Source organism: Lepisosteus platostomus, chromosome 23, assembly GCF_059453375.1.
Source record: "Lepisosteus platostomus isolate fLepPlt1 chromosome 23, fLepPlt1.hap1, whole genome shotgun sequence".
NCBI classification, from domain to species: domain Eukaryota; kingdom Metazoa; phylum Chordata; class Actinopteri; order Semionotiformes; family Lepisosteidae; genus Lepisosteus; species Lepisosteus platostomus.
The window spans coordinates 17,232,034-17,257,282 of record NC_142633.1 but is presented as its reverse complement, the minus strand read 5'-3'; the positions used below and the strand labels follow the sequence as shown (position 1 = coordinate 17,257,282).

The following is a 25,249-nucleotide window of genomic DNA, read 5'->3' as shown; positions in this document are numbered from 1 at the left end:
GAGGTCGCTGGCAAGCAGTCGGCAAGCAGGCATTCCCAAAGTGAAATATCCGGGAACGGAAGACATCCCTTGCAGGCACAGAATTAAACGTGTCTGAAACAAACAACAGAGCCTGTCGAGCTATATTTCGGGGATTGTTATGAGGCGCCTCCGCTGCGCTGCCAGCGTGACCTGACCTAAAAGTGGTTTTCCAAACTGCGCAGATTAAAAGGACCGGGAGGAGCAGCGACTCCAGGGCTGTGTTATTGTTCCGGATGTCTCCCTGGACCAGTCCTGTCACAGCTATTGTATTGTGCAGTCGCCACTTCACCTGGGCTGCAGTTCCACTGCGTATGAAGTGGAGGACAAAACCTTTGTCTTCGCAGAGACACATCGCACCAGAAAAAGGGCCCTAAATACTTTTATTTTTAGTCCAAAGAAATCACAGCACGAGGGCCGTAACCTTATCTGAGCTTTCCACGAGTCTCCAAGGAGAACAGCTCCATCTCCGACCCCCAGGGCCTGAGGCCGGTCCGCAACCTCTTCCCTGTTTGTCTTTTAAAAGGCCTTTCCTCGTGTTCGCTCTGGAAGCCAGCAGCCGGGCTGCGGAGAGGGACGTCATCGTCGTCTCCACACACGGGCACCTCTCTGGGCGCAGCCCGCGAGCAGGGAGCACACTGAATCCGCCAGCAGAGGAAGGAGAAACACTAGCAATCAGAGGTGGAACCAGCAGCCTCTATTGTACGTGACAGCTATTTTCCCACTGGCTTTGTTCGGCTGTCAATGCATTCAAAAAATTCCCATGATGGCAACATCATAATATACTGCGTGTATGTCTGCACAGAAGCAGAATTCAATTGTGCATGGACCATTGTCTCCAAGACAAGACACCTGTCTGGAGGTCATACAGCACAGAGGAAGTCAATAGAGGAAACTTTATCCTGATTGGAGACGAATATTTCCCTCTGCTCACATTGGCATTTGAGTTCTCTAACAGCAGACACCACCATCCGCACGTCCGCATGGCCCGGCCCTCTGGGGAGTTTCCCTCAGCTCTCCCACGGGTTTTCCATGGTTTACTCCGAGAGGCCGAGGGCCCGCTGCCGACCTCTCAGACAGACAGCAGGGGCGCGAATCCGGAGGCCTATCCCATTGGTAACCCTGCTGTGAGTCCATCAGGGCTAAATAAGCCCGACTTTGGATGTGTTGGGATGGGAGGTCAAGAGCAGCAGAAGCCTAATTCTGCCCCAGGCTCTGGGCATTAACCTCCAGCTGCTATTGCTGATGGACTCACTGAGGGGGCTTTGTCAGAGGCGGGTAGTTTGTTTTCAGGATTGTTTAGACCAGTCGAGCCCCACGCTGTCCTGCAGGGTGTACAGGTCTCTCTAGACCTCTGGCTGTGAAGAGTCACCCCGACAGTATCTCCCTCCTCCCCTCTCTTTCTCCACATGCGCAGCAGCTGCGCGCTCTGTGTAAATACACGGGTTCCACAGCCTTCGCTTCCCAGCCCCAGACGGAGCGTTATCGCCTCCCGTGATAAGCAGGTGACCAGAAGAAAAGCAGACAGATTCTATCTCTTCCTGCCCCCCGGGCCGAGCCCACAGCCCGTGACACATTCCTCAGGGCCTGCTCATCCTCGCAGGGAGGCCGGGGCAGCGGCGCCGTGGGGCATGTGGGTTTGGGGGCTCAGGCAGCAGAGGAGGGGGCAGAAGACTCCGTCCTAACTGTGCTTAAGAACAGATCTAGCGCAGACCTGTGCCAGTGCTTCCCTCCTCCGATGAAGAGAACTGACGCCTCTGGTTCGAATGTAAACTTTACAGTGCTTTTACAATGTGTTATACATAAACCAGATATTTCAATATATTCTCTCATACACGTTACATATAAAGTCACTTGATATCAAACACAGAATCCAGAAATAATCATTTCGTTGCACCTGTGCATACGATATATAAACTGAACTAAAACGGGGATGGTGTCAGATACTAAGTCTTTTACCAGAATCATTTATTGTGACTTTGGTCTCTGTTTAGGAAGGACCGACAAGCATTGCGAAAGTGCTGCACAAACTTTTTACTCTGCCCCCGTGAGTAAAAAAATACAACAACTGTTGAATAAAAGCAAACCCAATAAGCGTTTGACTGAAACGGTGCTATGGGCTGCACCCTTTTATTGATGAACAGTTAACTTTTTGGCTAATTAGGAGCTGTATAAGAGAAGCCGAAGCTGCCAGTAACAGGGGAAAGGTCCAGCATCTCTCCTGGGAGCAGAACTCAGAGGAACAGAGTGGAGAGGGTTGGATTCGGGGGCTGCGATATTTTATAAAGACACTTATTTCCTCAGACCTTTGGCAGCCAGGATGCTGAATCAATTAGAAAATGGATTTGGGGAGTAATTCAAGTGTCTCTTACTGTCATAAATTAGCCCTGGCTGAAATGACCGTATTAGCTGATTGCCTTTTTGAGATGAAAATTGAAGGCCTTTCAGCTTGTGGAAGTGGGCTTTCCCCTCGCACTGGGAACAATGAATGTGATTAGTGGTCACTCAATGAGATGGGATAGGCCTGCATCTGCTAATTTCCTTTATTTGCTCATTTTTAATTCCAAAGCTCTGTGCATTTTTTTTATTAAATATATTTTGAATGCAATAATACAGTCTGCCTTCAGTTACCAAGAAACCTCTGGGCCATAATTTAGGTTTGGATCAATACTTCCCAGCTGGCTGTGGTATTCTGATGATCAATAAAAAACCTGGTGAGAAAAGCTAGCTTAGATTCAAACTCCCTGCATGCCAGGAGACAAGAAAGTCTGTGTTCTGAGAAGCATCAAGGAAGGTTTCTTCCAGCAATTTTCAGACCCTGGGGATTTCTTTTGAAAGACAGGTCAATCATCTAGAAAAGGTGAAAAGCTGTTACTTCCCCATCTGGTGTGATTTAAGTTTGCCTCTGCTGGAGAGTTCACTACAGAATCCTACCCCTAGTTCCTAATTCCTTGTCTCGTTCCTTTTTTATGGGGTCAGCCTCTGGTTTTGATCAGAGCAGAACCCAGATTCTGCTTACTCAACCCCAGGCTGAAAGTTGTACAGTATATGGCCCCGGAACCCCAAGAACAGAGAGACAGAGAAAGCATTACTCCTGCTCCACCTTACTTGAGCTGTGACAGAGCAGAACCAAGACTCCACGGCACTTACTGCCGCTGTTTGAAAAGAAGAGCTCCCGAGTCGTGTTCCCGTGTTGATAAATCCTTTCGTCTTGCAATCCAAAGCTGCAAACAGCGCTGAGCCCAGCAGGACAGCAGGCCTTATTTCCTGTGTGCGAGTGAGGTGTCACCTCACCCCCCATGAGGCCAGGGCAACCTTCTGTAGGTCCGCAGCTGCAAGCATAGTCTTGCATCAGGAAAGATGACAGCAGCAGATCTAGGAAGCAGAAACACCCCTTAACATCTGGAAACAGGTGTCGGAGCATGTTGCCGGAAATGTTTTTGGTCCAATTTATGACAAATATGAATCGCGCCACACAGACTGAGCCTGTGAGTCTCCAAACCATGACCCACGCTCTGCCCCTCTTACCGACACATTTTCTCAGTTGTGTTCATAAGACATAAACATGAAGAATGTGATACAACGCTTAGAAACCTAGTTTTCTAACAAACATTCTTTGGCATTGCAAAGTTATTACGGAATTACTGAGACAACAGGAAGGCCACTGCACACATGTACAGTATAAAACAAAAACAACAGTGAATGAAGATTCATTGTGTGTTTATAGCAGATCTTTCTCCCTTAATCAAATTGCAAAAAAACAGAAGGAGAGTCTCCCACACTGTGTCTGTTTGGTTCTCTCGACAAACTGTCTGCTGTCTTCTGCCAGAGCCAGAGCTTCCAGAGACGTGTGCAGTTTTTATCGCACGTGTGCAGTTTCTTCTGGAGAGATGGAGAGACAGAAACGCTGGGCTCAAATGGAAATGAAAGGGCTGTGTGTGTGTGTGTGAGTGATGAAAGAAAGTGCGTTCGTGAACGTGAATGTCTTTGCTCACCACCTGATAAAAGATTTAGACACGCTTGTCAGAACCTGCAAAACACAAATGCCAGAGCCGAGCGGCAGAGTTCAGTCCGTGGGCCGGTCACAGCAGAAAAAAAACTTTTCCCCGAAAAGACAGAGCTGCGTCTCTCTCCTCTGTGTCAGTTCGCGCTGCCAGTCTGACAGGGAGGGCCGCGGCCTAGTCCTGCTCAGTGCAACAGCTGTGTTGGCATTTCCTGTCCGGGTTCATGAAGGCAGAGTAGTTTGGGAAAAGGAGGCCTTGAGGGCTGACTTCCTTAGTTAATGTTTTCTTTTCAGCAGTGTTTCGTTGTCCAGTCAGCGTCACCGGCAAACTCATTTTCATTGCGGGGGACGAAAGTAGCTCTTATTTAAACACTAGGGCCCTTTGGAATGGGTCGCTCAGCTCGACGTGCTAGAGGCAGGGCATGGCACAGTCCTGGTGAGCCTGTGTCAAAGCATGAGGCCCGCAGTCAGGAACAGTGTCTGAGGAAAGGCAAGGTGTAACCATGGTAACGTCACGGACAAACTACAAAGGTGCTCGGTAGAGTTACCACAGTAAAGGTAGCTGAAGGGTAAAGGTACGATTACACAATGCATATAGTGCAGGTAGAGACTCCCAAACCCTGCTTCATTCCACTACTGCAAAACCTTTCTTTTAGTCTGCATGCATCTTGGGTCAGTGCCCACTGACTGTGGCGCCCCCTGGAGGTTGGTTGCAAGAACAGCTGTTCCACTGGGGGCGTGCTGTGCAGATGAGCAGACTGGGTTCGGCTCTTGCACAGCCCCATTCGCACCCTCAGGCGTCCCTTGCTGTACTGATTCAGTCGGCTGGCGCATTTATCCACGCCAGTTTGGTTTCCTTTTTTTAATTAAGCCCTCAGCCGTCGCCCCGGACTCAATAAAAAACCAAAAAAGACACCATGTGACTTTTCCCTTTGTGGGCAGAGTGAAGATATTCCAGCAAAAGCTGGACCACAGCTTGGAAGAAAGATCAACCCTGGATTCTGGACCCGAAGGTCTTGGGTCAAAGCCCTGCTGCTGTAGCCCAGAGCACTCAGAGCACTCCAAGAGCCCTGCTGTTCAGACAGGCAAACTAAATAAGAACAGAACAATCAACTTTCCAGGCAGTCATTGTAAATGAGAGCCTGTTCTTGCTCTGCTCGTGTGGTTCAATGAGGAACTAAAACAGCTGAAAACATTCTACAACGGATTCCTGCCGCCCATTTCCTTCTAAGCAGAGCCGCTGTCCAAAGCAGAGCTTCCCATGCAAACGGTCTGATCCTGTCCAGCCCCTGACTTGTGCAAAGCAGTAATCAGCTTGTTAACGATCCGCCTCGTCTTAGCCAGGAGTCAGTCAGGCCGCTGCATGCCGGGGGGGGTGTGAGTGACAGGGGGAGCTGGGCTCTGCTCGGAGGCCCTGCGCTGATCACAGCAGACATGCCGTCACGCAGGGGAAAGCTGTCCTGTGTTATCAACAACAGATAACGCCATGCTGCGCGATAAAGGCGAATAATCACCCTCCCCTTCCAGTCAGAGCCAAGGCAGAGCTTGTTAGCCTAAAATAAAACATGCAAAGTATCTAGCAAGGCCATCAAACCATAATAGGACTCCAGTCCCATCCAGGGCCTGCTTATCCAGCAGGAATACCAAGAAGGACTGAATGAAGTAAGGGAGATCCCCGGAGCTCGGGGGCTGCGTTTGTCCTTGTTGGGAATCAGCGAAGGTGGAGCCACAGGAGGTCCATTCCCCATGAGCTACACCGGGCCTTTGCTGGCTAAACCCCGCCACCTGCAGGCCTGCGGGGCATGACCGACACCCCCCCACCCCGTGCACGGAAACATTGCATGTTAGAACCCCTAACCTGAACCCTAAATCCACAGGAGCCGTGGATCGGCTTCATCAGATCCACCTGCTGGGCACAAATAACGACCACTGCCCGACACCACGTCTCCTCCGCACTGAAATGAACGCAGAGTCATCCAGCTACTGTCCAGCCCACAGCATGAGCTCGACAGTAGCACCTGTTTCTCTGGAAACGTCCCTCATTCCTGCATATCAGCACCAGGGGGGAGTGGATGCAGAATGAAGCCATAAGTGAGCACAGAAACAGAGTCATGAATGATTTGCAGCATAATTCATTCACGATGTTTGGCAGCTATTAGCTACCCGCACTGCAGTTCCAAATTGTTTGTGAGCCAGAAACGCTGGGGACGTGTACAGTACTGTTGTGTAAATGCGTCTTCCTCACGGGTATGTCTCCTCCTGCTGGTTAGTTGCTGTGCACGTTTGCAGTTGATCAAAAATACAATGAAAATGTGAACCAGACAACAATCCAGTTAAAATCACTCTATTGGCCATGTACAATTTCTTGTATTGGGAATTTGTCTTTTCACAGACCCCAGCTTGCTCTCCATGAGACACACAGACAGGGAAGCTGGGGGTCAGAGCGCAGGGTCAGCCACTTATACAGCACCCCTGGAGCAGTTGGGGTTAAGGGCCTTGTTCAGGGGCCCAGTAGGATTCCTCTGCTGGCCGCGGGATACGAACTGGCAACCCTCCAGCCACAGGCGCAGATCGGAGCCACAGCTCCGCCCTTAGTCCCACCTCAGGAAGATAATCATTTTCTTTAGAAGATCAGGGGATTAACAGACAGTCTTCTGCTCTGATCTTCTGGAGATAGGGAGGCACACACATGTCAAAGAACACTGTCATTTTTTTGTTTAGAAAAATATGTTGGGAATCTGTCCATTTTAAGGTGGGGAACCTATCGATTTACTTGTTCCAGTATTAATCTCACCCCCTCCCCAGGCTGCCCTTAAACAAACCCTGGAGACCCAGGAGAGCTCGTTCTAAATCTGGCCAGGGGATGCCATGCTGACCAGGCTAACGAGATCTAGCACCTGAGAGCTCGGTGGAGCAGGTGAGAACCAGCAGGTGAGAATCTCTGACCTGTTCATTCGAGGTGGGAGGAGTCCCTAATGCACCAGCAGGTACACTGGAAGGCCAGGACATTCGGGCACCCCACGCGCACACACGCACACACGCACACACGCACACAGAGCTCTTTCTGTGGCACCACGTCTGACTGGCTGGAGGATAGTCCCGAGACAGGCATCCATCTCCCAGCTGGCCAGCACAAGTCCCGGATCTCCACCCTTGTGGACAGGTGGTGAAACACACGGATCCATCCCATGGATCATTAGACCTCAACACTCCCTCGACAGGCCATCCTGCTACCAATGTCAGCGCCCACCACAGTCTCACAGAACAACCTGGGGGATAGACAGACATTGTACACCATTGTACTCAGTGTCACGGACAAACCTTCACGTTGCATTGTATTCAATAGAGGGTGGTGCAGTGTTTAGCATTGCATTGCACAGCGCTGGAGCCTGGGGTCTGTATGTTCTCCCCGGGCTCGTGTGGGTTTCCTCCCACAGTCCAAAGGCGTACTGGCAGGTCAACTGGCTTCTGGGAAAGCTGGCCCTGGTGCGAGTGTGTGCGTGTGTTTGTGACTGTCTGCCCTGGCGTCCTGCACCATTGCTTGGCCATTGCCCCACGCTGTGCACCACTGTGCCCGCTGCAAGCCCAGACAGGCCCGGGCTCCCCCATGACTCTGAACTGGAAGCAGCAGTTAGAAAATGGATGGATGGATTCAGAAGGAAATATTAAAGGGTGAGTTAGGAGTGTTATCAAAATTACTTAAGTCAGACAGCTGTTCCCTGACTGAATAAAGTTTAAGAGGATTTCTGTTCTCTAATTCATTCATTCATCTTGCTGGCAATACTGCAAAAACTTCTAATTCTGCAATCTAATTTCTGCAATATCCCTCACGGGATCAATAAAGTATCTATCTATCTAATTATCTAATTATTGTTTAGTCATTGGTCACTTACTTCCTCTGATGTGCTGTGTACTGCAGCTCCTGTGGGTCACACAGGTGGGGAGCAGCCCTTCAGTGGCACTAGAGTGGGTCTCCACCTGTCTGAAGAGTGGTGTAGAAATGCAATGAAATATTACTGTTTCTATTCTCTCAACCCATGTAACGAACGAGTCTCAATAGTTTACAAAGAGGAGTTATCATGACACCTTGTGGCTAAACCCTCATACTGCAGCCCACATACCGACTAGATCAGCAGCGAAGCACTCTTAGCAGGTATAATAATAATAATAATAATAATAATAATAATAATAATAATAATAATAATTCCTTACACATATATATTGAGCTTTTCTGGACACTCCACTCAAAGCGCTTTACAGGTAATGGGGACTCTCCTCCACCACCCCCAGTGTGCAGCCCCACCTGGATGATGCGACGGCAGCCATAGTGCGCCAGAACGCTCCCCACACCCCAGCTCTCAGTGGGGAGGAGAGCAGAGTGATGAAGCCAGTTCAGTGATGGGGATTATTAGGAGGCCATGATTGGTAAGGGCCAATGGGAAATTTGGCCAGGACTCCGGGGTAACACCCCTACTCTTTTCGAGAAACGCCCTGGGATTTTTTAATGACCACAGAGAGTCAGGACCTCAGTTTTACGTCTCATCCGAAGGACGGCGCCTGTTTACAGTATAGTGTCCCCGTCACTATACTGGGGCATTAGGACCCACATGGATCACAGGGTGAGCGCCCCCTGCTGGCCCCACTAACACCTCTTCCAGCAGCAACCTTAGTTTTTCCTACTACTAGTAGTAGTAGTAGTAGTAGTAGTATTACTATTACAAATATAATAATAATAATAATAATAATAATAATAATAATAATAATAATAATATCACACCTGCTGAGCTTCAACGAGCAGCCAGTTTTGCTGCAGGGTGATATGGCAGCTGGTACTTTTCAGCTGACACTATATATGCAATTCCTGGAGCTTGTCTTCAGCATAAATGTAGAGGAGGTGTAGGCGGCTCATCACCAACGCCATTAGAATACCCAGATACACTGAACGGCTTTGGTCAACACCGCTCCACCCGCGTGCCCCCCGCACGCGCCACGGGACGGCCGCGCGCCATGCCCTGTGTCTGCGCGCTCTTTGAAAGCGAGGCTGAACTGGCAACGTCACGACGCGTCGGTTGAAGACTTCATCGTCGGTTAAACCGAAAACGTGAAAACAACAACAACAACAACGTTGCTTTTATTCAATAACGCGGACATAAAAACACCACTAACCAGAGCCATCGACGTGTCGCGTCCAACGGGGGTCGGTTGTGGCTCAGAAGAGTGACGGAAACGAATCGTTTACTAACTTGAGTTTAACCGTCCATCCCAACCGGTGAGTCACCGTCGTTTATAATTACGACTTACAATGCAGACAACATGTAGTCGGAGGTGCTCTATAGTAGTTTACAATAAATGAGTTTTTCACGGAGAACCTAAAACCAGCTAAATTACTTGTACAAACCCCCCAGATAGGTGGCGGTCGTGTCGCGGGCGTCAAAATCCCCCAGAGACGGGGATTCATATTTTTACCGGTTGGTGCGAAGGGGTATTTTGGGAGTCTACCAAACGCGGGTGAGTGGGAAGTGTGTGAAGCGATAACATTTCTGCACAGTTCGGGTCATTTGAGTTGGGGAGGAGCTTGACTTTCACACGAGTGTCGCTCGCCGCCCCGAGCCGCTGTGAGGCGGTGTCGCCGCTAGGTGTCGCCCGATATCCGTGAAGCCACAGAGCTGGTTCAGGTGCCCAGCGGAGCGCTTAGAAAAACTGGTCCTTTCGGTAATTATATTTGATGTTTTTATTTACTAGAAGTGAAGGCTAGATTTCGTTTTTGTTGCTCGAGTTTCCTCTCCCTCCTTCGTCAAATGGCAACTAAGCATTTTGACACGCTGTTGTCTTTCAATTTGTTTTGCTGTAGCGCCATATGTGTCATGCTACAATGGAATTAACCTAATAGTCTTTTCCTTAGCTACTGAAACACGTCCTTTATGTGTGCTGATTGTGTTCTCGTAAGTGAAAACAGCTTTCGCACATTAGGTCGTGGTGTCTGACATCCTCCGTGAGTGCACACACGTGAGAGTGCGCACTATAGGCAGCGCGGAATGACATTTTCTTGGTGAACTGTGACTTCGCTGTGTCCTTCTTGAACGTGTCGTAATTCAACTCGGGTGTAAGCGGCACACGGTGTTTTTTTTTAAACGTCTGGATCCTCGTAGCTTACAAAGGTCTTATTCAGACACGTTTTTTTTTTCCGAGATGACTTTGATGTTGGGGGGTGAAAAAAAACAAGAAAAAAAATAAAAAAGAAACTCCCACGGTTGTGAGTTAAATGTATTAAATGACAATAGCACAATTAAATCAAAGACCCCATTCAGGCTGCGTGTCAACAGCAGTGGACTCCAGTGCATTTTGGGCAATAAAGTTGAAAATGTCTGTCCGTTTCCTCAAAGGGAGCCGCCATCGTGTCTTTTCCAGGGCGCTTTGATTTAGCCTAAATGATTCAGAAACGGGAACCATGGTTCGATTTGATTTGGGGGATTAAAGGGGGGTCCCCTCTCCCTGTTCTGCTGTTCATGAAGTCGGGAGAGGGGACAATAGCCGGCTCGGAAGGAGCATTCCAGCCGGGGTATCAATCTGCCATCGGGAGGCACGATAAAAAGAGGGGAGCTTGTAGAAATGTGCTGCAGTTGGCTCGTCTTTAGATCAGCGTGCGCTCTCCTGCTGGGCCCCGTCCAGCTCTGCTCCCCGCCTCACAATGCACAGAGCTGCTTCCTCCTTCTCCAGATGCCAAACATGTGCTCCCTTCGCTCCGACGTCCTGGGACTGGTGCGGAACCATATGGCCCCGGTGAGGGGAACAAGCCCTGACTGCCCCTCCTTCATGGGCCGCTTGTCTGGGAGCCTGTCCATACCCCCTGCTGCCACCAGAGGGCGTAAATCACTGCATCACTGTAGGATCTGTGCTGAGGCTTTATAAAATACACAGACGCACCTGAAGAAAGTAGATACACACGAAAAAGGCTCCACAGCCTGTTCCTAAAATACCTAATATCAGGAAGGCAACCAGGCAGGGTGAGGTAGGGCAATAGTAGTGTGGAGCTATTGGGTTCAACTGCCCCCAAGTGTCCAGAAAAGCGCTATATAAGCGCTTATATAATAAGTACTAATTATTATTATTATAACTCTTTCGGTCCATCTAGCCCATTTGCTCGTTAGTAGCTGATTGACCCCAAGACCTTATCCAGCTGCTTATTGAAAGAAATCGGGGTATTGGCTTCAACAGCATGGCTGGGCAGCTTGTTCCACACTCCCACAACCCTTTGGGTAAAGACGTGTCTCCGGATCTCAGTCTTTAATGTACGTCCATGTATTTTCCACTGGTGTGTATTTCACTGTAAGAATGTGGAGTGACTACAATACAGCGTACTGAGCGTTTTATAGGAGGAAGTAGCCAGGTTCACGAGTACCTGCTGACCTTTCAGAAGCTTGTTTATCATTTAACTCATTAACTTACATGAAACCAGTGATGGCTTTGGGGCCAACAATCATACATTCCTGGGATGTCAGCGTTTCACTCTTGCTGAGGTTTTAGAAGTGAATCATTTGCCACATTTTTGCCTTTTCTCATTTAAGGGAAAATGTTTTTTAAGTCATACTACTGCCGACACAAAGGTTTTATCTTTGACGACATCCGGATCGGCCGCAGTTAAGAGTAAATCTTCTCAGACCGGAGATGGGTCACCAGGTTTAATTTTGCCCTGTTCACTCAGCATTAACAGGTGCCCCCCCCGGGTGACTCTGTCACCGCACAAGGGGAGGGTCGGGCCTGTGCAGCCCTGACCTGTGGTCACATGATCATGTTAACAGTTTCCAGGTCAGTGGAAGGTAATGTGTGGAACAAAGAGCAGCATGTCAGAGGCTGGCCCAGAGGGAGTGTGTTAACACTTCATCAGCCTGGCCTGGGCCCGGCTGTGCTGGCTAGTTAGGGATATGAGGAGGAGGGGGAGGGCGAACAACTGTGGGTAATTAAAGAAATTCAAGATTCACTTAGCATGATCAGGGGATGTGACCCTCACTGATGTCTCATTGCAGTGAGGATGTAAATGACCTTTTTAAGGATTTAGGGTTGCCCGTTCCAGTGTCTTTCTGTCTTTTTGCTACATGGCTGGAAATTCACTTGTGTTGAAGAAGATGCCCGAACCGTAGGGCATCCGAGGAGCCAGTGTTTTTATAAATCAACCCGGTTGCTTGACACGAGTCACCTCCATGTCCCTCCTTCCCCACAAGTCACAGAACGGCCCTCTGTGCGGTTTCCCCTTGCTCGGCCTCGGAGCCGCAGGCGGCGCTGTGCCTGTTCCTCGTCCTGGAGCCTGGCGGAGCACCTGACGGCGAAGCCGATGGGCCGTCCGATCGCCGCCGTTGCGCAGTCGCCTCTCGCTGCCGAGCCGAGCGGCCTTTCAGAGCTCCCTTTGGGCCACACACACCGCCGCGGCCTGCATTGACAGACCTCCGTTAAGGCAATGAATGGCTTATTTATAAGCCAGAGCCCTGTTTTTTGGCCTACTTTCAACCCCCAGATTCTGACATTAACTAATGTTGACATACTGGCGAATATATTGCCATTCTGATGCTAATGATGGATTTAACCAACTCCTTAAACACACTCTCCGCTTTCTTGTCAGAGGAGCCCGGAGGCTCTCTTGCCCTTGGCTTGTGTTAGGGCCTGTGAGGCAGCATTCTTTGCCTACCCTCTCTTTTCTATTCCGGGCTGAGAGCCGGTCTTTTCAGAGCAGCAGGTTGGAGACAGAGAAAGGAGGTGCCCACCTACAGAACTGCAAAACCGCCGCGGTTCCTTGTCTTTTGTTGTTGTTTTTTTTGGGGGGGAGTGTAGCGTTATAGTGTATCTGCAATTGAGTGTCTTTGATTCTCCCTGCGCGTAATTCCTCCTCTGTTCCAAGACACCTAAGAGATTATAAACAAGAAGAGGCTATTCGGCTCATCTAGCTCGTTTGGTTGCTATTAATTAATTGATTGGAGGTTCTTATCCAGCGATTTCTTGAAAGAAATAGCAGTGTCCACCTTTGCCCTCTGGCTGATGCTGTAAAGACCGTGTTCATCCTATTTTGTCTTCCTGTTAGTGTCAGGGAAAACAGTGGGTTTCAAGTCCTGAAACTCTGTTTTGAAATTAAGGTTTTCCCAGTTCGCATGAATATGAAACCTGAAGAAATATTATTTTTATATATATTGTTCTTCAGAAATATTTTGTATTTTTATAATATCACTGCAGATTCCTATTTACATGTCCTCTCAGCTGTATATGCACTATTTAATTTGAAGCAAGAAACATTTGAGAAGATGTCCCTAATGAGTGATTTTGGGATGTCTCCACAACAGAAAGTTTTTTTTTAATAAACTAAAGGGCACGTTCTTTTAAATTGTAAAGTGCCTTTGTTTGAGAAATGCTTTAACCCTGTGTAGAGTTTAATTTCTCTGATTGGAGACTAGTGAACAGAATGTGAGTCAGTGGGAAGTCCCAGCAGTGACAGAAAAGCAGGTGTGTTTGTCTGAAAGAGAGAGTTGCTCGGCAGAAACTGATACAGATCGGCGAAGCCCAAGAAGCATGTCGCTTTACTGAGAGAAATGTGATACATGATACATACTGCTTGTGGTGACTGGTGGAGGGGTTGTTGAAACGTTACATACCTGGCAGGGACAAAGAAGACGCAACAGGAGAAAGGAGGGGTTCACTCGAGCCTCTGCTGGTCTGGGGACCCACAACTCAGCCCCATAACTTGCGCAGGGAGTGAGTGAAAAGTCTCTCTCCAGCGCAGAGCCGTGGTGCCTGAGAGCAGGTGAGGTCACCACGATTTCATGGAGTTCACAGGAAATCTGATAAGCATTATTAAGTCGTCCAGAGCTTTTGTTAGGCACTTGCAATCTCATCACTTTTTTTTCAAAACATAATGTCATACTGTCATTAAGAAACTTAATGACAAAAAAAGTCAAAACCCAGAAATGAAGAACATAAGCTTAATAATGTAGGGGGATAACTGAAAAGGTTTTAAGTGAGGAAAAGGCAGCCCACCACACTGTTACTGGTTTTGTTGTAGAGAAATGTGTAACCTGTCTGAACTTCCTTCCGTGAGAAGCACTGCTGTTAACGAACGCACCCAAACTCAAGTGCAGATCAGTCATATCTTGGCCTCCAGACAGCCCTGACACTTTAAGTAGAAATTTGATCAGATTTTACAAATAACCTCTCTTCAACATGGACTTTAGTTTTAATATATTTTGGGGGGATCTTGTCATGTATATTATTAGTCTTTCTACTGAAACCATTTTAGTATGAAGTAGACCAATTGTCATTGGTACCACAGTCTGCAAACAGAGAGGACTTGATTAAAAATAATCTTGATTAAATTCTGTAAACAGCCTGCTTGATTACAAATACCCAAAGGAACTGATTGCTTAACAGAAAGTTTTTCTTTCAGAAACTGAATGTAACATTTAGAAACCGAGAAATTATCCATATCGATCAGAGAGTTTTCATTTTCTAGAGAGACACCCAGTGCTTTAGCAATGAGTCATTTTCATAACAGTGACTACAGTCCAAATTGAGCAGGAGATCGTCAAGTTATTTAGAAAGGTCACCCAAGCAGGCATCGAGTTTCGGGACTGAAGCGCAGGAAACTGTCAAACCACATCTAGATTCAATTCAAAGCATGCAAAATAACAAGCTTTCATAGGAAGCTTTCAGATCTATAGTATAAGCATGCTCTCTAGCATAATGAATTTGCATTTTGTATTTATAGTTTTCTCATGGCTTTTATACTCTGCTGTGACCTTTGCTGGTGATGCTTTTTCAAACAGTGCATCACGCCTTACCCTGTGATGCCTGTTGGTGCTTCAGCACACTGTTGCTGTGGTCTCACTTTGCTATGGTACATGAAGCTAAGTGTACTCCTTTTTGCGGCGAAATACCACAGTAAACGTTTCTGAGATACAGTACCTCGTACCCAAGGGCAAAGCACAGAACAGCTCACCACCGGAAATAGCTGTTGTCGGAGAGGCTGTAGCAGGAGCTCTCCGAGCGGAATGGGACACTGCAGTCAGAACCGAGAACGCAGGCTGTCCAGCGCATCCCTTTTGATGAACAGAAACAGACCTGGCATTCACATCGGATTCCACTGAACTACTGCTGCTGCTTCCTCTCGCTGCTGCTAACAGCTCAGTAGGGTTCTACCGTTGCTACTACAGCAGCCACTGCTGCTACTGTTACTTCAAATATTAGTCGTACTACCTCTGCTATCACTGTGCTATAGTGTGCAACTAGTAATTATTGCTACTCCTGCTACAATTACTACCTCTACTACCAAAGTTACTACTTTTTCTGCTGTTACTGATATTGTTACTGCCAGTGCTATTGTGGTAAGTATAATGAAGGCAGCCAGAAAAGCAGAGCACATCGGCCGAGCGATGTGCAAGGCCTTTCTGCATTTTCTCTTTTTAAGTCGCACCGCGGCGATTGGTTGGGTGGACACAAAGAGGGAGAGAATGGACGGGCAGGTGGTCATTAAAAGCCCTGTAATCCTTTCCATGAATAGCTCAGAGCCTCTCTTCCTCTCGGGGGCCTGACAAGGCCTGCAAGAGGGGGACCCTGGGACTTTAATAGCGGCCCAGGCTGCGTGTCAAAGCGGATGTGTTAACAGTTTCTAGCTCAATGAAGGGAGAAATCCTCACAAAGGGAGGTGTACAAATATTGTGGGAAATCCGTCTGCTCTTTAATATTTCATGAAGCCCCCAATCTATTCATGGGAGTGAATTCCTTTTCGGGATTGGTATTCACTCCAAGTTAGGCATCTCAATGGGTAGTCCTTAATTGAGTGCCACTTCATTCGGAGGTTCTGCGGGATTGTTTCTTGTGAAAGCGCAGATTCTCCTTCTTCTGCTTCGTCTTCTTGAGGGAAAAAAAAAGAACAGAGGCCGCATCTTATGGGATCAGAAATAATAATTAAAAAAAAAATCAGTTTCTGTTCCAGGGAATTCGAGAGAAAAAAAAAGCCCTCCCCACCCCATCCACCCGAGCACTAATCCTTCAAATGGGGGAAACTAGTTTCTTTTGAGAGGCGGTGTGAAAGGAGCTGGGAGCAGGCAGGGTGGGGTAGCTGTCAGAGCCCCAGCGAGAGGCTGTTTGTGTCCCTGTTGAAAAATGGCCGGGCAGCGTATGTGTGCGCGGGTGTAAGCGGTCGGCCCGGGCTTTACAAAGTTAAGGATAAATTATTGCAATCTGGAGAATCGAGTGTTGCGAAACGCTGCCTGTTTAAATGTATTTCATTCAGGCCTCGCTGCGGCTCCTGACAGCTGGGCTGGGCTCCCGTGGGAGGGAAGGGAAAGTTGTGATTCCATCGTGCTCCTCAGGAGTGAGGTTCTCATGTTCCCATACGGCACACCAGCCCCCTGCCGCTTGCTGCACAGAGATTAAAAACAATTTAACATAACGGTGCGTTAATCCCGACTTAAACTGCCAAAGTTAAATGTGGCCCTGATGTAATGTTCTCAGCATTTTCATTTAGCAGTTTATTTATTTGTCTTTTGGTTAGGTTTGACCTTAACCTGTCAATAGCCTGTCTCCATGGATCCCCAGCATTCTTTCAAAAATATACCAAGGTTTCATCTGAATTTATTTTTCTCCATCTTCTTACTGCTCTTGCTTCAAAATAAGCATCTGGGTTTGTTTTTTTTGTTATCAGCAAAAAATGCCCAAAAAAAGTGTAAGCATTTTTCTATATCTTAGTTGTAAAGATAGATATCAGTAAAAATAATAATAATAACAACAATAATAATAATAATAATAGTTTGTGTGTTTATAAAATGTATGAAGTATATGAGACTTCATACTGTTGGAATTTCAAATTCAATTTGTTTATAAACAGCTTTTCTGTTCTTTATGGATATAATTAAATTATATATAAATACATTAATTTAATTCATTCTCAGGTTCAGAATAATAAGTATAAACATGCTGGCTGTGTAAAAATTTTAGGATTATTTCATATAAGGTTTACATCAGAGAAGTGTTAAATATAGATACTTTTGACTGTTTCAGGGTGCTGACTGACTTTCCTTGTTCTACATTTCAAACTGCAGGACAGTCTGCATGAGGTGTTTTTTTGCAACTGGCCACAGGGCCACACTTTAATTTTTATCCCAAGGAGCACAGAGCATGGGCACATTCTATAGGGTGCCTATGGATGAAGTATGTCCATAATTCATTTGAATATTTTCAGAGTTCCTTTCCCAAACTCTTGTGGGTCTAAAAGCGATACGCATTTTTTACATTTTACTTGGCATTTCTATTTATCTTATATAGTGCTAGGCAGTAACTCAGCTTGGATTTCAGACGATCAGGTATGTACAGTTTAGGAAGGTGTACTTACTTCAGGGGTAGGCTCTTCCTTCTCTTCTAATTCCTGCATGCCTGCACCACACACCCCTTCATTTCTGCATTCCTGCACTGAAGCCTACTGTATTAGTGCCTGGCGCACTGTGAACCAAGATTTATTATGGAAACGGCAATGATGTTTTCCAAGAAAACTGGAAGTGTTGCTACAGATGCAAGGCATACTTTACTGAGCCTTTGTAAGCCTGTTACAGGAGTACCATCAAAGCCCTTTTCTCCTGCGATGAGCTATGACAGGGTTCACCCTGTTGGTGTTGTTTTCATGTTCTGGGAAGTGGGGCTCAGCTGGTGAAAATAGAAGCTGCCCTTGAAACAGACCTTTCTTGCATTGCTGTTAGCGGATTCCTTCACCTCTGTAGCATTTAATTAATATGTGATTACATTGAGAAATGTCTGAACAGTGAGCATTGGAAGAGTGGCCCCTCTTTGATTTTTGCTTATAATTTTGCATAAGGACCCAAACAGCTTTGCCTGGCTGACCGGCGGAAATTGTGCTGCCGCCTTCTAAAGACGCAGAAGGAATATATGAAAGTCAAGACTGAGCTGCCTTGCAAGGCTCCAGGAGTAATGTGATTGCACCTTGCTCGTTAACCTAACAAGTAGAAGATTAATTCAGGGGCTTAATCCCTTGTAACTCAGTGAGGAGGAAATAAACCCCGGCCGTTAATCCGTGCCCCCGGCAGTCCAGAGCGCTCACTGCGCCACTCGACCCCAGAGCCGCGCCATTGTGTCCGGAGGTATTAGGCCACAAGTGTGGGCCTGGGCCAAAGCAATAACAGGATTGTGTAGGAGAGGCACAATATGAGTGCAAGGAGGCAGGAAGGGGCTTTGTGTGTTTAGTAAGGATAGAATAATATTATATTAGTGTTTTCAGCTGTTAAGTCTTTTTCCTGTTTTGGACTGCTGTGCAGTAAACTTCATGCACAGAATAATGTAGGAATTATCCTGTTCTTAGTGTATTTTGTTATTGTCTTTGAGATTATTCTGGTCTCTGCCATCCCAGGTGCTTTCAAGAGGGATAGACCTGAGGGCACCAGGTGCACAGGAGCACTTCACTGTTATGCCACAGTCGATATATACAGTATATCTCTCTCATCCTTTTTTAACCACGTTAGTCTTATTCTTGGAGCATCACCTGCAGCTCTTCAGAACAATCCATACTGGGAATAACATGAAGGCCTGTTATTCTCACAAGTATGATGGGCAGCAGATGGAAGGTGTGAACAATAATAAACACATGAAGTCACCGTGTGTGCTGTTACCCTGTTCTGAAACGGGCGCAGCTTTTTTTCCCACTCTTATAACGTAATAAAATAAATGGATGAACAGAAGAAAGTTAACAAGCTCTTCTGTGTATGAATAGCCTAGTCTGATTTATAGCGTGATTTTTGTGTGCATATTCCTGAAGCTGTCTGTTAAAGGGTTTGACCCACAGTTCCTCTCCCCAATAAATTAATACTCTTAAGTGGCAGCTTTCAGCCTAAAAAATATTTATTCCTTTACCATGTGGCACCGGGTGTCTTAGATAAACACTTCGGAGGTTCATCTCCTCCGCGACACAAAGAACATGAGTGTGTCGCTGCCACAGACATTGGCGCCCTCTGACCCCCAGGGGTCACAGGTAGCATTTTTCTTTCAGTAATTGGACAGAAGGGCCCTTTCGCTCCTCATTTAACCCTTTCTGAAGGTTTCTTTTATTTCCCTGCTGGAACAAAAGGCCCAGGCCTGACCCAGTTGTATTTTGTCCATCTCCTATGCTTAGCCTGGGCCTTTGAAACTCTTTGAAAAGCAGGAGTGTGTTGTCCCTGCCAGGGACAATGCGGGGGTTAGTGACCCTTGAACTGTGAGCCCTGCTGCTTTGTTCCTGGATTAGGGTCAGTCTCCTTCTGTGGGCGGTTATTGCTTTGCTGCCATGGAGTGGAGAAGGAGTAAACACTTGTTAAGAGGGCAGTTCTTCGTCTCTCTTTTCTCTTTCCCCTTTTCCTTTTGCTGTAGGTAGTGGCGTACAGGAGTTAAGGCTGTTTCATTTACTGTGTGCAACACTGCGTCTGTTTCAAACGCTGCCACCCAGTCCGTCATTGTAACAACAGCTCTGCACATCTGGAGTCCAGCTGCTCCAGTAAAGGTCAAGAAGATTGATCAGCCTGCGTGAGGCATAGGACTGGCATCTCTGGTTCCATTTATCTGCTGTCTGTTTACCTTTAGGCAGTAATATACAGCAACTTTCACATTAACATCTTAGAGCTCTTCTCAACAGTCAAACAAGAAAAGGTTAGGCAGGTAAAGATGTAGGAAAATCAGGTTTAAACCAGCACATTTTGAGTCCGCTGTTAAAGATGCAGACCCATCCACAGTTCAGGTACATACAAAGCCTTGGCTTTGACTGTACAGAGCATTTTCTGACTGACACTCCAGAAGCCACAGTTGTGTGGCTGGACTGTAATTGCTGGTGGTGTTTTTAAGATAACAAGGAGCCCAGCCATGAAATGTTTAAGAAGTCCAAGGAATGCAAATTCAGCCTTCATCATAAAGAAAATGAACTGATCTGTTACAACTGTCATTAAGTACAGACTGTAAATCTCAAGTCTTGTTACCAATGACCAGCTGATCATTTGTGAGATATACTCTTATAGCACAGAGATGCAAACTCAGAAATCATATACTGTAGATATTTTTAGAATAGCAGCATGTTCATATCTTAAGAAGATCAGATGCCTAGGCTTTATATTTTCAATAACTGCTCAGTGAGGTGAACCCAAAATGGGTACTGTTATTAAAAATAAACATTGCTTGAATATTAACATAAAGGTTATCCTTTACAGTTTCTGTATATCTTGTATAATAGTGATAAAAGGCACAGCTTAGGTTCTGTGACATTTCCTTGACTGTTCTATGGATTCATTCAAATCTACATGAAATGCATTGCACAAAAAAGTATTTAGGAAAATATTTAAGTAAAGTCCTTTTTCCTGTCAGCATGTGAAATGATCGTTGAGTAAGGGCCCAATTGCTTTTACAGTGACTGACCGCTATTGTAGGCCGTTGCCTAGGACACCGAAGGACACCACTGTCTCCTCCCTTACCCTCCCATGGAGTGTCCCTGTATCCACGGCAATTGCTGGTGTATTCATCATCTGTCTCCAGATGTCACCCATGTGTCCCGGCTGGGATGGCAGCCTGGGACCAACACAAAACCATATGGAGTCAAAGGGACATTGACAGTGGTGCTGACATCCCAGGGGACAGATGCACATTGTCTCAGTTCCTCCCCTCTGCAGAGGTTAACAGTGCAGAACCAAATTGTACAGTATTGTAAACCCAGCCATGGATCTGGAAAGCCCAGAGCAAAGATCCATGCACTGTGCTGTTCAGGAGTTTATTATTGCTGCTCTTTCTTTCCCTTTTAACTGCTTCCCTTTTCTACTTCTTGGAATGTTTTCTTCTCCTTTTCAGACTGTGGCATGGCTGGGATGCAGTCCCAGCTGGCAGATGCTTGTGTTGCTCTGATTTGGGTTTCTACCGTATATCTCTACAGATCCTCCCAGACCGGTTGCTGTTGCAGCCCTTGTTCGAGTCTCTAGATTTTGTGATGTGGATATAAAGAAGTTTGCTTAAGGGTGTTATTTTCAAAGGTTTTATGCTCCAGAGTGAAATATGCTTTCACTGTTCTTACAGTGTCTCTTTTATTTATCGGTTTCTGTACAGTACCTGCATTTTTGTGCTTCTCTACCCTCTTTTTAGGTTTCCATCTATCCACTCATTTTCGGCTGTCTTAAGAGGATTACAGTGAGCCAGAGCTCGAGAGGCGCAGGGCGCGAGGTGGGATATGCCTTAGAGGGGGCACACACACACCTTCACTTGCACAAGGAGGGCACCTTAGAGACCCTCATTAACCTGCAGAGCCAGTCTTTGAAAGCTGGAAGGAAACTGGACCACCTGGAGAAAACATCCATACATGGAGAACCATGTATCACAGATTTGCCACTGTGTCAGTATCGTAGCTTTAATTTAATCCAGTGTATTGTGAAAGAGCACATTATATTGTATATATGTATATATTGTTGTATGTTATGACGTATGATAATAATAATAATAATAATTGCTTACACTTATATAGCGCTTTTCTGGACACTCCACTCAAAGCGCTTTACAGGTAATGGGGACTCCCCTCCACCACCACCAATGTGTAGCATCCACCTGGATGATGCGACGGCAGCCATAGTGCGCCAGAACGCTCACCACACATCAGCTATCAGTGGGGAGGAGAGCAGAGTGATGTAGCCAATTCATAGAGGGGGATTATTAGGAGGCCATGATTGGTAAGGGCCAATTGGAAATTTGGCCAGGACACCGGGGTTACACCCCTACTCTTTTCGAGAAGCGCCCTGGGATTTTTAATGACCACAGAGAGTCAGGACCTCGGTTTTACATCTCATCCGAAGGACGGCGCCTGTTTACAGTATAGTGTCCCCATCACTATACTGGGGCATTAGGACCCACATGGACCACAGGGTGAGCGCCCCCTGCTGGCCCCACTAACACCTCTTCCAGCAGCAACCTTAGTTTTTCCCAGTTGATGTTTCCCTTGCCCTTGCCCTTGTACTTACTACGTATTTAAAACATGAAGAACCCCAGCGAAGAGTGTCTGCTTACTAAATAACAACAACAGCTTCATCTAGCATGAAATCATATATAGCTACAGAAAAAATAAACTTTTTTTCTGTTTTTAACCTTAAACCTAGTTTTGGAAAACTGAATGGTGTGTATTAGTGCAGAAAGCAGCAGGAGATGCTTAATGTACACGCTGAAGCAAACATGGCTTGGGTCTTGAGTTTCTGGCATCCGCTGAGAAACTTAGATGAATTCATACTCACGAAAAAAAAAAGGTTTCTGCTGATTCTAAATTGTACCACTGTGAAACAAACCCTTTAACTGTAAATGTTTAATTTCTAGTTTTTTGCTACTTCTAGAAAGTTTTTCTTAACTAGAGGGAAGCAAAGTGCAATACATCTTTCCTGAAACAGCCTGCAGGGCCCTATAAACCTGTCTGCAGCCCGGGGAGAGCTCGGGTGAAATACTTGCCCCTTAATTGACAGCTCACGACAGCAGCTGCTTGACAGATTTGCCCAGGATGGTTGCAGGTCTGCTATGGCACACTTTTCGGTTCAGCCCCATCATTGTGCCTGTTGTGTCACAGATGTTGCTTTCTCTTTTCTTCTCCGGTACTTGTTTTTGTCTTTCCGTTTCCTTCCGGTCCATTTACCAGGCCTTCTGCTCCCTGCAGCACGTGCCCGTGTGCCTGGGGGGTGGGTCCGCGAGACACCCCAGTGAGCCCCGGGCCCCACCCCCGTCGACAGCAGCTCCCTGGGCTGTGCATGGCGGCTCGGCCTCAGCGCCCTCCTCCAGACGAGCTTCGCCTCATATTTCTGACATTGCAGCCTTCCCCACGCAGGACTGTAAGGCATCACACTTGGGCATCATGCTGTTTTTTCCAGTTAAATCTCCGTTAGTAGTTGAAGTATTGAAGATCGTAGCTGTAGGCTCACCGGTGAAACTACTGCAAAACCCCTAGTCAATTGAACTGACTCAGCAGAGGACTAAAGAACCAAGAAACAAGACTCCCCACGACCTCCCTGGCCAGACTGATCCCCAGGTCTCAGTCCTGTTAAATAACTGGTGCCAGCAGTGGGACCTGCAGTTCAGCCCCACGCCTTGAAACGTCAGGTCAGCCTGCATGGGGTGGGATTAGGCAGGAAATATTTCAGAAGATAAGAATTGTTTTGAAAAGTCTCAAACAGATGTTTTGTAAAAACTAAAAATCATCATCTGCCAGTTTATGCAGTCTTGATCTTAAAACTTTCTTTGATTTCCTTTGCTGATTCCACAGTGCTTGTTAATCCTCCTGTTTTGGTGTGATCTGAGAATTTCACTGGTTTACCATCTATATTAGAATCTAGATGATTTATGTAAGTTAGAGAGAGCAGTGGCTGTTACACAGATCCCTGTTTTACTCTATTACCAATTACATTACCTGCACCAATACCAGGGAGCATTTACACTTTATCTATACAGCCTGTTTCCTGTTTTCTCCTATCTATCTCTTAATCCATATGTATAGATTTTCCCTCAATCCTACAGTTTCCTTGTGGAGTACAACCCATGTCCTCCCCAGACAGTTACTGCTACTCACAGTGGCCCAGAATTGTATTCACTAGGGGTTTCCTGATGTTGTGGTTGGTTAAGTTTAGTAGGGGTAATTAGTGGAGGGACTAATTAGTGTTGGTAACAGCAGCTGTAACAGTAGTAACTTCTTTGATTTTTTCTGACTAATCTTATCTAATCTAATCTTTGAATCCTGAACATTCTGCCTATGTTGCTGTGTGACCATGCCTTCAAGAGCTCCCCTCCCTGTTAGTGCACCTCACACTGTCATAGCCGAATCAGGGAACACTCCTGTTTGCTCAGGTGCACTGACATATACAGATGGCAGGGCTGGAGTAAGAGCAAGGTCAGAATTTGGGTTGGATTGAGATTATAATGCTTAAATACACAGCGGCGGTGGAGTGTACTTGTTGTGCATGTCCACATACCATGGGACCTCCTCTCTGTGCTTTTTGTTTCTTGAAGGCCTGAGGGCTGGCCTGTGACAGTGCGGCGAGGTGGTCAGATTCAAGGCTCCTGACCCGGTTGAGGATTCAAATCCTAGTTAGGGCACTAAACTCGTGAAGAATTGCTCCTGTTGCACAAATGGATACTCTGTTACGAAGTGTCTTTCAGGATGCAGATGACACAATCCGGAAGGGAGTGAACACACACAGGCAAGAGACGAGGAACAGGGATGGTAGACGAACGGGGGGGGGGGCGTGGTCCAGGGCGAACAGTCCAAAGGGAGTCCAAAGGGAAATCCGTGGGGAGGCAAATGTCCAGAGCTGGGTGATCGTTCCAAGACGAACAAGACGAAGTTAAAAGCCGGAGCGGGATTCGGCGGAGGGTCGGGGGGGAAAGGGGGGAGGGAACCAGGCGCTCCAGGTCCCAGTCCCGGCTGGTTCAGAAAACCAGTGCAGAGCCCAGAACAGAGTGAGCGTCTGGCTGTTAGAGGTGGGCTGGAACAGGGAGCAGGTGCACAAAATCAACTCAAAAGTGAATGAGCCGCTCCTTGAGAAGGTAGTGAAAACCAGTTTCTTAAAAAGGAGCAGCTTAATAGCAACGGGAAAGCCTAGGCCTTGTCGTTTTTAGAGTTTCTTTTATAAAGGAATGGAGTCCCTGTATCTAAGGGTTCAGAAACTTGTTGTTCTTCCATTATGAATTAGACCATGCTTTTCTCCGAGGTGGGGTGTGTGATCTGCCCCTGGCTTGTGCCCTTCTTGTTCATTCATTAGAGGGACAGCCTGAGCTTTTCTTTCCAGCTGATTGGGTTCCTGAGTCAGGAGGTGTGTCCATGTCATTGGGACAGTTCTCTTCCTCCTCTCTGTTCATTAAGCCACGTGTCACAGCCAACACGAAACTTACATCATCTTGAACATGAGTAGGTGACACAGAAATGGAGGGACGCAGTCAGAGAAAATGATAGGGAGAGAGAGGGTTAAGAGAGACAGTGCTACAGATACATTTTATTTGCTGTGTAACACAAACCACACAGGGAATTTGCACTGATTCCGCAGAAAACTATACCATTCAGTTGTTCTCACAGATGCAGACATTACATCATGCTGAAGAAACTTCACTACTAACATATAGACAGTTACAAATAGATTTCACCAGTTATAAAAGCACCCAAAAATAAGGTGTACTGAAAGGATTATGGAGTGTTAAGCAAAAATGTGGCTTAACCGGCTT

At 46.7% G+C, this 25,249-nt stretch overlaps 2 long non-coding RNA genes across 2 annotated transcripts in view; one reads left to right on the top strand and one right to left on the bottom strand.

The window, feature by feature from the left end:
* Positions 1–2,399: 2,399 nt before the first annotated feature.
* LOC148642223 (uncharacterized) lies at positions 2,400–9,271 on the bottom strand. The gene is made up of 3 exons (XR_015929608.1): positions 9,188–9,271; positions 7,915–8,003; positions 2,400–3,393 (listed from the first exon to the last, which is right to left on the bottom strand). It is a non-coding gene; the product is annotated as an uncharacterized LOC148642223 (long non-coding RNA).
* Positions 9,164–25,249, top strand: part of LOC148642222 (uncharacterized) — a 37,226-nt gene continuing 21,140 nt past the window's right edge. Inside the window, exon 1 of the long non-coding RNA XR_015929601.1 lies at positions 9,164–9,290. This is a non-coding gene — a long non-coding RNA (uncharacterized LOC148642222). The remainder of the gene's footprint in view (positions 9,291–25,249) is intronic.